The following is a 14,336-nucleotide window of genomic DNA, read 5'->3' as shown; positions in this document are numbered from 1 at the left end:
CTTTCTGGGTGACTGGACTACCAAACGCCGCTGCCCTGACAGAGCTCCAGGGCCTGCAGCTCGCTGTTCTCCCTCCCCTCTTCCTGCTAAATGGCTGGTGGCTGGCAATCTCTTACCGCAGGTTCCAGTTAATCTTATAATGGATATGTGTGTTGAGTTATTTAAACAAACGATTGGGGAAATAAACGCCTATTGTCCGCGCGCGTCTCTTATGTGTGTGTATGGGGATTCGATCAACCAATCTGCGTGCAGCTCATCTAAATATTCATGAGCATACCATATTTGGAAGAAAAGCTCTTGTTACAAATAGGGCCAAAACACAGGGATGCATAAGGGCCAATAAAATATCAACCAGGCCATTTTCAGCCCAACCAATGTTACATACACCATTAGGAGACCTTAAGGAACAGTGTGAAATACCCTATATAATCATTGTATCACACCTTTAAAGCAACACTATGTAACTTTTCTCACTTTGGTCCCCCTACAGGTTGTTTCATTGGAACTACAGCTTGCGCGGCTGTAGTTCCAATGACACAATCTGTAGGGGGACCGAAGAGGGAAAAGTTACATAGTGTTGCTTTAACAGCATGTGGACACATTTTACATGTACAATTAGATGTACCTGCTGCTTGATGCCAGTAATTTTCAGATTCTGATTCAGGGATCATTAATCTGTTAATCAAACTGGACTGGAAAAAGAGCACCCACCCCTCTACCTAGTGGTGGGCAGATCGAGGCTTCGTGAAACAATGAAACCGTTGAAGCAAATGTGCCATATTGTGTCGAGGCTTCGAAACAATCCGACATCCGTCTCAACGATGACACCTAGTGGTCACTTGCAGGTGTTGATCTAAAACAACCTTGACAATGAGCCATTTTTTATTATTGTATTTTTCTAATATGTGAAGCTTGTAACCTGTAGGCTCCTCACTGTGCATAATGTTATTTTGGTCATGACAAAAGAATATTAATAAAAGAAATCAAGCCACAATGTCTCAATTCTTTATAGATTTTTATTCAAAAATATGAATGTCCCAACAGTTTATTATATTCCAATCCTAATTATCTATCTATATCTATATATCTATATATCTCTATCTCTATCTATATATCTATCTATCTGTGTATCTATATATGTATCTACCTATCAATATGTTAATGTGTCACTATGTATACTCTGTCTGTCTCTAGCCTATCAGTCAATGTGTAAATTTAAATGTAAGCCTAAATATAACTAAACAACTCGCACTATGAATGTCACTATATCACCAAAAATCCGCTATCTCAAAATCAAACTCCTCTCACAAAAACCCACGAGGTCAAGATGCGTTGACTTCACTTTTATACTGATGTGCGATTGTGTGTTCCCGACCCTGTCAATCAAACGCTGATTCATGCCACCTGTTGAAACACTTGTGAAACACTCCGATGTTTCATTTAGCCGTAGTCACGTGACATGGGTGTTTTGAATCACGCTTTGAATCAGTGTTTCGAAACATCTGCGCTTCGGGATCTCGACAAAGCTTCGGAACGTCAGTTTCACTTCAGCCATCCCTACCTCTACCCCACTCACCACCACCAACGCCTTAAGGATCCATTTCCTTGACCGCCCCATACCCCATGCATGCCATTTTTCTCTCTGCTTAGGGACTGTTCGTTATTTATTTAATGGGCCACAGGAAGAGTTTTGGGACCTTTAGCCAAAATAGACATGTGCCCCTGCTGGAAAAACCAGCATAGACCAGCATATGTTGTTAACCAGCATAGACCAGTATATGTTGTGTTTTGGTGCTTGGATGCTGGGATGCTCCCATGCTGGTGACCAGCAGGATGCTGGGATGCTGGTGAGGGGATGCTAGTCACCAGCACCCACTCACCAGCTGATCACCAGCAGATTGAGGATGTTATTGTTCACCAGCCTGGACAACCACATTGAATTTTTTGTGTGATGATAAGGCAGAGCACATGAAAATATTATAATATACAATTGTAATATTTTAACAATAGTATTTTTATTTAATAAATAGCCTAAGTATAATAACAGAAACAACATGAATATTCAATAAAAAGGAAAAATTGTGAGGTTTAATAAATAAAATAAATAATCTGTTAAATATTTAACAATAACAACAACTCTATCAATTTCATTTAACAATATAACAATAATAAATAACTGAATATTTGACAAAAAAACAATAACAAATCTCAAGTTTAAAAAAAATATTAATTTAATAAATAATTTAATAAATAAAATAATAAATAAATGATTAAAATTCTACAAAAAAGCAATAACAGTAATGGTTCCCTAACTATCTACATTTAATAAATAGGAATAATAAGTAAATAAATTAAAAATAAATTAATGAATGTGGTGCCATTTTTCAGGAACACAGGACGAGATGTAATACATCCACTGAGTGCAAGTGCGTACCACGAGAATGTACTTGACCTTCACAGTGTAATTGACCCAGTGTTTTCAGGTGGGCACCCTCCCTTAATGGGGGGGTGCTCATCAAGGGAGGGTACCCACCTGAATGACATGATTAGTTATTGTTTTGTTTTTTTGCTTGTTAATGTCCATTATTTTTTCTGTAATGTACCGCCCGGCCTTTCCCCATCTTGCATCTAATTCTGCCTCCTCCAGGTTTTTTTTTACAAGCCACTCCTTGAAGCAGACTGAAAACGAAGAATTGTAGAGAAAAACAAGTATCAAATATGGTATAAAATATATCAGTCCACATGAGGTCTCTATATAGTGAATTTGATGAAAACTAGCCTTGTTATAGGCTGTAACATTGTGCACTTTTAACACTCTGCCAAAAATCCAAATCTAAAATAATCAAAGTATGTCATACAGACAAAAGTCAGAAACACTACAGTTTTTATGATTGCTATGTCAATTTTGTCAATACTTTTAACAACTTTCCTAAACTCTTAACACAGTTACCACAACATCCGTCTGTGTAGGCTATACAATTAACACATTTATTGCTGCTTTGACACAAAATGCATTAAAGTCACAAATAACAGTACAACAATTTAAAATAAATCAACTTATATTTAACTTATTTTACACACAAGCTCAACCAAGACCAAAACAATGGCTTTTACTGCCAAATTTACAAATTCTTTCTCACTGTATGTGAGAACAGATAAACATAACTTATGAGCTAAAGTAAAAGTGAACAGCTGTTCATATTGTAAATTATAACACAAATGTATGCATTTTATACATTATTAAGAAATAGCTGATTGAAGTTATGCAAATAGATCAATCACAACTGATTCCCATCTAGGAAACACACTCAGGGGTTACGTGAGGTGCTTTCAATCGCATGCCCATAAGGTAGTACATACTACTACTACAGTTGTTCTACTGTTTTATTATTTAATAATTGCCTGCCAAAGTCCTATACTGTATACCTGGCTATATAGGCATATTTGATAAAATCATAAAAATTTAAATCAAATTGTTTTCTGCAAACTCCACCAGATTATTGTTCTTCATCTCATTGACTACCACTGTGGTGATTTTCATGGAGCTTTACTGTTTCATACTGTAATAATTGCCTGCCAAAGTCCACTACGGTTTACCTTGACATATAGGCATATTTTATAAATTCATTAAAAAAAGCATAAGTATGTCATTTATAATAATAATAATAATAATAATAATAATAATAATAATAATAATAATAATAATAATAATTTTAAATAGGATTTTAGTAACTTGGCTTTCCCAAGCCAACTTAAAGGAGAATTCCGGCCAATTTTTACGTTAATCTTGATCGCTATAGCTACGCGAGTACTTTCGATAGAAAAAACCCCGACCCAAATCAGTGCAGGTAACACGGAGAAGCTGCAGCTACGTACTACAAGCGTCCCCTGAGCTAAAACGGCAGTGCTCGGGGCAAGTTTTAGAGTGCCGTTGTGCCTCTTAACAGACACAATATGCAATTAATATGTCTGTGCCACATGAACAGGGCCCTTACGTGTCAACAAGATGCGTTTTCAACTCAGACATTGTTTAAATTCACCTACCCTGGTCCCTGTCTCGATCCTGCCAGTAGCTAGCTTGCCCTGCTAGCTGATAGCCGTTAGCTGCCGTTTGGTGAGTGTATTCAGACAGGCTTCTGTGATAATCATCCCAAAAACAATCCACGGAGCGGTGGTGGTGTGGCTATGTCCTCCAGAGGACAGGTCATGTCACGTCTTGAAGTGTATTCCCCCCTAAAAAACAATAGTGCTGTAGTAGCTGTTAGCTGCTAGCTGCCCTCCGGTGAGTGTGTACAGCCAGATAGCTGTTAGCCGTTAGCTGTTAGCTGCCGTCCGGTGAGTGTATTCAGCCAGGCATCTGTGATAATCATCCCAATAAAAATCCACGCCCGGTGGTGTGGCTATGTCCCCCAGTTACTGAAGGCTACCTTTAGCTTGTGCTTGGAGCAGCAAGTTCATCTGCCCGTTTCCCCTCTGTCTGTCAGTCTCGTTCTTTCCAACTCTTGAGGCTAGTTCTTCGTCTGTATACTCGGGTTTGAATATATCTGCTATATTCTTCATACTCCAAGCTTCTTCCCTTATAAACAACTCCGCTTTTCACTCTTCACACACACTATGCTCCAATCTGCAAATTACTGTTTACCTTTTTCTGCTACAACTGAATTCCCAGGAGACCGCGCGATGCAACAGCTAGGCTTCAGTGCTCAATTACCTATTTTGAGGGGGAAATAATCTAAACCTTTCACTGCGAAGGCATGATCTGTCCTATGCAGGATATCCACCAACCCACCGGGCGCTCCGTGGCTTTTTATTGGGATGATTAGCACAGATGCCTGGCTGAATACACTCTCCGGACGGCAGCTAGCAGCTAATGGCTAACAGCTATCTGGCTGTACACACTCACCGGAGGGCAGCTAGCAGCTAACAGCTACTACCGCACTATTGTTTTTTTTAGGGGGGAATACACTTCAAGACATGACATGACCTGTCCTCTGGAGGACATAGCCACACCACCACCGCTCCGTGGATTGTTTTTGGGATGATTATCACAGAAGCCTGTCTGAATACACTCACCAAACGGCAGCTAGCAGCTAACGGCTATCAGCTAGCAGGGCAAGCTAGCTACTGGCAGGATCAAGACAGGGACCAGGGTAGGTGAATTTAAACAATGTCTGAGTTGAAAACGCATCTTGTTGACACGTAAGGGCCCTGTTCTTGTGGCACAGACATATTAATTGCATTTTGTGTCTGTTAAGAGGCACAAAGGCACTCTAAAACTTGCCCCGAGCACTGCCGTTTTAGCTCAGGGGACGCCAGTACGTAGCTGCAGCTTCTCCGTGTTACCTGCACTGATTCGGGTCGGGGTTTTTTCTATCGAAAGTACTCGCGTAGCTATAGCGATCAAGATTAACGTAAAAATTGGCCGGAATTCTCCTTTAAATACATTTTTTAATATACAAATGAAATACCTTTTTTAAATTGACTTCCCATCTATCTATCTATATGTTTATGCTGTGTTTTGGGGGATATTAATTCTTATTATTTTTTTATCAACTTACTTAAATACACCATTAGAATGTATATGAAATATTATTTATTTTTTTGTGGGGGAAAAAAACGCTAATGATGATCAAAATTAAATATGAGTTGTTTCTGAATATTGATCTAGGTGTTAGATGCAGAATTCCGCCATCTGCTGGTGAGAGAAAAGTTTACGGTTGTTTTATTTTATAAGGTATTGGGCGATGGTGTCAAACCAGAGGAGTGCCAGTTTGTGGAAAGGAACATGAGACAAACACTATACAGAGCATTCCAAAACAAAAAGGCTCCAGTATTTGCTTACAAAAAAACCCAAGCAAAACCTGAAAGGGAAACAATTCAAGTGGAGGTTCACTGCATCTGCAAGACCTCACACTACAAAGAGTTGATGGTGCAGTGCAGCAACTGCAATAATTGGTACCACCCCAATTGTGTGTCTGTCCCACACCACTGCAGAAGAGTGGAACTGTGAAATCTGCACTAATTATGTATGTATGTATGTATGTATGTATGTATGTATCTTACATAAATGTTCATAGGTACTTTGGAGTACGTTGCAAAATACATGTTCATGTATTAGTCAGTGTTAGTCATGGAGTCCATTGATTTCCCTTTACCATATCTTCTAAAGAATAAATTAAGTTTTGGTTCACAGAAATTCTGGCTGGTGAATTGTTATCTTTATTGCTTTTGCAATATACAGTATATGTACACAAACAGTATTGGTCATGACTTTGGCAGGCAATTATTAAATACTAAAACAGTAGAAAAACATGAAAATCACCACAGTGGTAGTCAATGAGATGTAGAACAATAATCTGGTGGACTTTGCAGAAAACAATTTGATTTGAATTTTTTATCAATTTATTAAATATTGCTTTATAGGCAGGTATACAGTATAGGACTTTGGCAGGCCGTTATTAAATAATAAAACATTAGAACAACATGAAAATCACCACAGTGGCAGTCAATGAGATGAAGAACAATAATCTGTTAGTGTTTGCAGAAAACTATTGGATTTTATTTATTTTATTATGAATATTTTTTTAAAGTCTGCCAACACCAAGCGCATACACCTTGAGCCTACCACACAACCTTGTGTAGACACACAATATATTTCTAAGCGTAGAACGGCGTGACCACGCTTCTCCGAAGCACAGAGGGCATGACCGCAGTCAATTCTGGGTAGGGAAAGTGAAAGAGCAGCGCTTGTCCCTCCCTCATCACCACCACTCCAGTGGAGCTGCTCAGTGGCCAGCAGGTCAGACTGTGGTTGTACTGGGCAGCTTCCAGGTATGAATGTGGAACTGTGTGAATGTGACAGGTCGTTCCTGCAAAAGAGAGGCTGCCTCTCAGTGAACATCCCCTGAATAAATAAAGGTTAAAATAAATGCACTTGGTCAGCTAGGGGTACAAGCCTTTTCCTTAGGGATCCAGTGTGATGGGTCAACAACTCCACTCAGCTCTTCACAAGCTGACAAAAATTATCCCTAATAGAAACCAGGAAATAAAACAAAATGATTACATTATAATTCCAGGAACGGAAGCTATATGCATATAGCAAATTCAAATGCCAGCACATTGGTCAGAATAGGATCGGGGAAACATAGACTTCTTAGACTGCATCAGCTGTGATCTTAGAACTAAGTGTGCCATGCATAATCTTTATTTTTTTATCATCTCTCATATTTGTAATATGCTTGTTTTCTCTCTGTCAAAGACACTGTATCCCAGAGCCCAAAAAAGACCATACAAAGTAAGTGAAACAAAAACAAAAAATATCTAGGCAGCTGACATGAATTGAAGTTAAATCCTTGGATCTGTTTTTTTTTTTATTTTTTTTTTTTATTTTATTACAGAGCATATTAATAAACATTTCTGTCAATATGCCAGAGTTAGCCAGAAGGCTATTTTTCATCTGCAGTCTCTAGACAGATGGTAAAAAAGTCACCCTAAAAGAATGTAAAATTACACATTTACATAACAATATAACATTTAAAATACATTTGGTAAAAGGTACTATTAAGCCAAAAAAGTACAATAGGATCACAACAGACCACAATCAGACAAACATTAGACAAAGACATGAACACATAAACACACACAGGGCAAGAAGCCAGCAGGGGGGGGCAGCTTGAGCAGGTCAAGAAGTTAATGGTAATGTTGACAGCTCTGATTATCAATTATCCATTTCTTTAACTGTATCTTGAATGTGCTGTAAGTGTTTGGATTTCTGATGGTTATGGGGGTAAGGTTCCACTCTGTAGCAGCTCGAACAGAGAAAGAAGTATGGCCAAATACACTTTTCCTAAATGGAATGATTACAACTGATCTGACCATAGTTGTCATTAATCAAGTGATCACTTGAGAACTACTGTTAAGGTTAACTGCATAGTATGCTATACATAGGACTGAGCCACTTTATAGATGTTTCTTTTTCTAGACTTTATGAGAGAATAACTTTTTTATTTCTAAATTGGCTAATATACAGGAGCAATTCTTAGAATTCTATATAGACACCCCGATGAAAGTGAGTGAATTTAGGCTAAGGCTAAAGCGACTTTGAATCCCTGAAAAAATTCATCCATCCATCCATCCATCTTCGTCCGCTTATCCGGTGTCGGGTCGCGGGGGGAGCAGCTCCAGCAGGGGACCCCAAACTTCCCTTTCCCGAGCAACATTAACCAGCTCCGACTGGGGATCCCGAGGGCGTTCCCAGGCCAGGTTGGAGATATAATCCCTCCACCTAGTCCTGGGTCTTCCCCGAGGCCTCCTCCCAGCTGGACGTGCCTGGAACACCTCCCTAGGGAGGCGCCCAGGGGGCATCCTTACCAGATGCCCGAACCACCTCAACTGGCCCCTTTCGACGCAAAGGAGCAGCGGCTCTACTCCGAGCTCCTCACGGATGACTGAGCTTCTCACCCTATCTCTAAGGGAGACGCCAGCCACCCTCCTGAGGAAACCCATTTCAGCCGCTTGTACCCTGGATCTCGTTCTTTCGGTCATGACCCAGCCTTCATGACCATAGGTGAGGGTAGGAACGAAAACTGACCGGTAGATCGAGAGCTTTGCCTTCTGGCTAAGCTCTCTTTTCGTCACAACGGTGCGATAGATTGAATGCAATACCGCACCCACTGCGCCGATTCTCCGACCAATCTCCCGCTCCATTGTCCCCTCACTCGCGAACACAACCCCAAGGTACTTGAACTCCTTCACTTGGGGTAAGGACTCATCACGACTTACTACCGAGAACCCGGACACAGCTCTCGCTTTGGTTGTACAGAGATTGGATGGCCCTGAGAAGAGACCCCCTCACCCCATACTCCCGCAGCACCTCCCACAGTATCTCCCGGGGGACCCGGTCATACGCCTTCTCCAAATCCACAAAACACATGTAGACCGGTTGGGCATACTCCCAGGCTCCCTCCAGGATCCTTGCGAGAGTGAAGAGCTGGTCCGTTGTTCCACGACCAGGACGGAATCCGCATTGTTCCTCCTCAACCCGAGGTTCGACTATTGGCCGAACCCTCCTTTCCAGCACCTTGGAGTAGACTTTACCAGGGAGGCTGTGATACCCCTATAATTGGCACACACCCTCTGGTCCCCCTTTTTAAAAAGGGGAACCACCACCCCAGTCTGCCACTCCTTTGGCACCGTCCCAGACTTCCACGCAATGTTGAAAAGGCGTGTCAAACAGGACAGCCCCTCCACACCCAGAGCCTTGAGCATTTCTGGACGGATCTCATCAATCCCCGGGGCTTTGCCACTGTGAGGTTGTTTGACTACATCAGTGACTTCCGCCTGGGAAATCGACGACAATCCCCCATTATCCTCCAGCTCTGCCTCTAACATAGAGGGCGTATTAGTCGGATTCAGGAGTTCCTCAAAGTGCTCCTTCCACCGCCCTATTACCTCCTCAGTTGAGGTCAACAGTGTCCCATCCTTACTGTACACAGCTTGGATGGTTCCCCGCCCCCTCCTGAGGTGGTGAACAGTTTTCCAGAAGCACTTTGGTGCCGACCGAAAGTCCTTCTCCATGTCTTCTCCAAACTTCTCCCACACCCGCTGCTTTGCCTCTTTCACGGCAGAGGCTGCAGCCCTTCGGGCCTTCGGTGCCCTGCAACTGCCTCCGAGTCCTCCGGGATAACATATCCCGGAAAGACTCCTTCTTCAGTCGGACGGCTTCCCTGACCACCGTGTCCACCACGGTGTTCGTGGGTTACCGCCCCTTGAGGCACCTAAGACCCTAAGACCACAGCTCCTCGCCGCAACTTCAGCAATGGAAACTTTGAACATTGTCCACTCGGGTTCAATGCCCCCAGCCTCCACAGGGATGCACGAAAAGCTCCGCCCGGAGGTGTGAGTTGAAAGTCTGTCGGACAGGGGCCTCCTCCAGACGTTCCCAATTTACCCGCACTACACGCTTGGGCTTACCAGGTCTGTCCAGAGTCTTCCCCACCCTCTGACCCAACTCACCACCAGATGGTGATCGGTTGACAGCTCTGCCCCTCTCTTCACCCGAGTGTCCAAAACATACGGCCTCAGATCAGATGAAACGATTATGAAATCGATCATTGACCTTCGGCCTAGGGTGCTCTGGTACCAGGTACACTTATGAGCATCCCTATGTTCGAACATGGTGTTCAAGTATAGACAATCCATGACTAGCACAGAAGTCCAACAACAAACAACCACTCTGGTTTAGATCAGGCAGGCCGTTTCTCCCAATCACGCCTCCAGGTGTCTCCATCATTGCCCACGTGTGCGTTGAAGTCCCCCAGCAGAACAATGGAGTCCCCCACTGGAGCCCCATGCAGGACTCCAGTCAAGGTCTCCAAGAAGGCCGAATACTCCGAACTCCTGTTTGGTGCATATGCACAAACAACAGTCAGAGTTTTCCCCACAACCCGCAGGCGTGGGGAGGCGACCCTCTCGCCCACCGGGTAAACTCCAACACAGCGGCGCCAGCCGGGGCTTGTGAGTATCCCCACACCCGCCCGGCGCCTCACACCCTGGGCAACTCCGAGAAGAAAAGAGTCCAACCCCTATCCAGGAGTATGGTTCCAGAACCAAGACTGTGCGTAGAGGTAAGCCCCACCAGATCTAACCGTAGCGCCTCCACCTCCCGCACCAGTTCCGGCTCCTTCCCCACAGAGAGGTGACGCCCACGTCCCCAGAGCCAGCGCCTGCCGCCCGGGTCTGGTCCGTCGAGGCCCCTGACCTTCACTGCCACCCATGTGGCATCGCACCCGACCCCAACGGTTCCTCCCACAGGTGGTGGGCCCATGGGATGGAGAGGGAGTTGCCACATAGCTTGTTCGGGCTGTGCCCGGCCGGGCTCCGTGGCAAACCCGCCACCAGGCGCCGGCCGACGCCCCACCGCCTGGGCCTGGCTCCAGACGGGGCCCCGGGCTTCCTCCGGCAGGGTCACTCCATCTCTGCTTAGCTTTTTCATTGGGGTTTTTGAACCATTCTTTGTCTGGCCCCTCACCTGAGACCACTTTGCCTTGGGAGACCCTACCAGGAGCACAAAGCTCCAGACAACACAGCCCTCAGGTTCACAGAGACACACAAACCTGTCCACCACGATAAGGTGATGGTTCACAATACGACAACGCAGAAGGCGGAGGAGCACGAAAACTTGTTTGTGTTTCTCAGAGCAGCTGTTAGCTTGATATCCATGTCTCCATGGTGAGTATTTAAGTGTGTGTAGCATGGGTGTATGAATGATTTAGCATTTTTGTGTGGCTCAGTATTTCTGAGCACTGTTGAGCAGCAAAAAAGTGATCCGTTTCATCCTGAAAAGTACGCTTTTTCAAAAACCAACATGGCTCAGTTCAAAATTTTGTTTCAAAACAAAAATTGAAATTGGAAAGGATTTCTTGACATGCTTTGTATAATTTTATAGGCGTACAAGGTTTTTAACTATTTTTAGTTAAAAAAAATGTCAATTTCAATTTATTATTATTAAGTGCAGCTGTGGATTATCTTACATTATGCTATAGTTGCAGAGTCTGGCAGTGAGATGTTGGTGGAACCAGCTCCAAAAGCAGACGAGGTAAAATATTTATTCTCTTTACAATATATTTATACATTGCCAACACCACTTTTACTGTATGTACTACCTTAAGGTCATGCGATTGAAAGAACCTCACGTAACCCCTGAGTGTGTTTCCTAGATGGGAATCATCTATTAGCATAACTTCAATCAGCTGTTTCTTAATAATGTATAAAATGCAGGGGATACATTTGTGTTACAATTTACAATATGAATAGCTGTTCACTTTTACTTTAGCATATAAGTTATGTTTAGAACATGATGTTATCTGTTCTCACATACAGTGAGAAAGCATTTGTAAATTTGGCAGTAAAATCCATTGTTTTGGTCTTGGTTTAGCTTGTGTGTAAAATAAGTTAAATATAAGTTGATTTATTTTAAATTTTTGTACTGTTATTTGTGAACTGAATGCATTTTGTGTCAAAGCAGCAATAAATGTGTTAATTGTATAGCATACACAGACGGATGTTGTAACTGTTAAAAGTATTGAAAAAATTGACATAGCAATCGGAAAGCCTACACAGACAGATGTTGTGGTAACTGTGTTAAGAGTTTGGGAAAGTTGTTAAAAGTATTGAAAAAATTGACATAACAATCGTAAAAAACTGTAGTGTTTCTGACTTTTGTATGCTGTTTGACATTCTTTGATTATTTTAGATTTGGATTTTTGGCAGATACAATTTGGAGAAATCCGACTACGGAGAGAGGCCTGGGCCAGGATCGAGAGGAATACCAGGGACTCTTGATTTGTGGAAGAGTTGGCGGTGGCTTTTTGGGGCACCAAAATACTGGGGGAAAGGAGCCTCACGGGAAAAGAGTGCCCGACAACCAAAACCACCAGACAGCCTTTGGCCCCAGAGAAATTCCACACATTGAAAGGTATGGCATTTTTAACAACAGTAGCCACATACTCCTTGTGGGATACCAAAGCATTTTGTCATTTGATATTGAGTGTTAAAAGTGTACAATGTTACAGCCTATAACAAGGCTGGTTTTCATCAAATTCCCTATATAGAGAACTCATGTGGACTGATATATTTTATACCGTATTTGATACTTGTTCTTCTCTACAATTCTTTGTTTTCAGTCTGCTTCAAGGAGTGGCTTGTAAAAAAAACCTGGAGGAGGCAGAATTAGATGCAAGATGGGGAAAGGTTGGGCGGTAATGGCGGTAAAAATAATGGACATAAACAAGCAAAAAAACAAACAATAACTAATCATGTCATTCAGGTGGGCACCCACCAAACAATCAATTTCTGAATGCGAATAAACGGACTCCATATGAGGCTCCTTTTTCAACTACAAGGTCAATATTGTTTTTCAATAACGACAAAACAACGAGTTATCCGTGCATTTATATGGAACTAAGTTTTAGGAGCTTTCCGTCTTTGCTCTCCTCCCTGTTACATTGCATTCAGAAATCGATTGTTTTTGACTGATAAAATGGCTGCGGCCGGAAACAACAGCTGCGGTGAGTTGCTCAAAAACTTTCTTTTTAGTAAATCTTTGTACACAAAGAATGTTGTCAATGCTTGCGCTAAGGTTTAGAGCCCCTGGTGATACTTGAAGAAAAGTTTCATGTTGTGTCGAGCCTTCTTAGTATTTCTTAAATAGCTATTTTGAGACTAGCATGAGAGTGCCCCTAGCACTCCCATTCAAAAGGCCATTTGACCCAAAAACGAGAATACGGTGAATCTTAAAAGTGGCGATTCGGTCCTAAATATGCTTTTAAACTAAAGTTTGACTCACGTACATTCACAAAAATACCCTAGTATGCATTTTGGCGAGAGTTACGCGTTAACATAGGGGTGTACTCACTTTTGTTGCCAGCGGTTTAGACATTAATGGCTGTGTGTTGAGTTATTTTGAGGGGACAGCTAGTTATACAAGCTGTACACTTAATACTTTACATTGTAGCAAAGTGTAATTTCTTCAGTGTTGTCCCATTAAAAGATATAATGAAATAATTGCTAAAATGTGAGGGGTGTACTCACTTTTGTGAGATACTGTATATAATTTGTGTGGATAAAGTAAATAATTTGCATATCAGCGATTTAAAAAACTGTTACCCTGTGCTTTCGTCCATAAATACCAAGGATTTTAAACAACGGCTCTCAATGAAGGAATGGTTGTGGCTTTTTGAGCCGACACTAAGGTGGAGCTAAAACGCTGCCGACCACTGATTGGTCAGGGAGAGAGTCATCACTAGCCCGACACGGGACATCCTGCACAAACCTGCCATTTAAATAGCCATGCTACCATCAATAGTCACTGCAATTTTCTTATTTATTTAACCCAGATTCAAGAAAGTGGCAGGCCGTAAAACCACACCGAGGTTAATTGATGAAGTGCAGACGTTCCTCTGTTTGGTTGCTGATAAAAGGATCCAGTGAGAGAACACACCATGTTGGTGTCGCGTTGAATATGATGTAATGGCAGTTCAATCAGGAGAGACTTCATTTAAAGGAACACGCCGACTTATTGGGAATTTAGCTTATTCACCGTAACCCCCAGAGTTAGACAAGTCGATACATACCCTTCTCATCTCTGTGCATGCTGTAAGGCTGTCTGACGGCTCCAGCGGCAGCAGGCCAGCACAGAACATGCAGGTGAATGGTTCCAGCAATCCTACTGCTCCGAATAAGTGACAAAATAACGCCAACATGTTCCTATTTACATGTTGTGATTTGTAGAGTCACAGCGTGTACAAAAAACAACGTAACATGAGACACAGCCACCT

The sequence above is a fragment of the Perca flavescens genome, chromosome 2 (assembly GCF_004354835.1).
Source record: "Perca flavescens isolate YP-PL-M2 chromosome 2, PFLA_1.0, whole genome shotgun sequence".
In the NCBI taxonomy this organism is placed as follows: domain Eukaryota; kingdom Metazoa; phylum Chordata; class Actinopteri; order Perciformes; family Percidae; genus Perca; species Perca flavescens.
The sequence above is the reverse complement of the archived record's forward strand: the minus strand, read 5'-3'. Positions refer to the sequence as shown.